The sequence below is a fragment of the Phalaenopsis equestris genome, unplaced genomic scaffold (assembly GCF_001263595.1).
Source record: "Phalaenopsis equestris unplaced genomic scaffold, ASM126359v1 Scaffold000276, whole genome shotgun sequence".
Taxonomy (NCBI): Eukaryota; Viridiplantae; Streptophyta; class Magnoliopsida; order Asparagales; family Orchidaceae; genus Phalaenopsis; species Phalaenopsis equestris.
Window position 1 is genome coordinate 999418 of NW_018164718.1, and position 621 is coordinate 1000038.

A 621-nucleotide genomic window follows, 5' to 3' on the forward strand; every position below is an offset into this window, starting at 1 on the left:
ATTTTTACCCCGCGCCTACTTAGGTACAGTGACAGCTTATTGGCAACAGTTTTGCTTTTCCAAAAAAAAATAAAAATTTGTAATAGCCACCACACCTAGCTTATCAGCAGATTATTTTTAATCAGCTTATCAGCAAATTATTCAATAAGCTACACAAACACCCAAACAGATCCTAAGAGTTTGATATTATCACTTCAAATGCAAGAATAAAATTGCCTTCTCTTTTCAAAATCACTTAAAATTTTTAGAACTCATAGCTTACATGATTTTAAGATAACTGTGATTTTAAAGGTATAGATCCTCAGAACACTTGGAATTAAATAGACGACTTGTTGAAAATACCTATCCCTTGTAGGATTTTGTATTTATGCATCATAAATGGAGGGTCCAGAAGATTAGACCTAGACAATCATGCCTCTAAATCATATGATTCAATCGGTGACCAAATGCATTTATGGTTTGAGAGCCATGATTTGGATCAAGTTGCGTTTGAGTTAAATATGGAGCTGAGATGTCAATTTAAATTAGTTTGGTATTGAATTTAAATAAATAATACTAAAATTAATTCTGAGACTTGATAACTTAGACAACAAATAAATTAAAATATTTTTCTTTCATTAT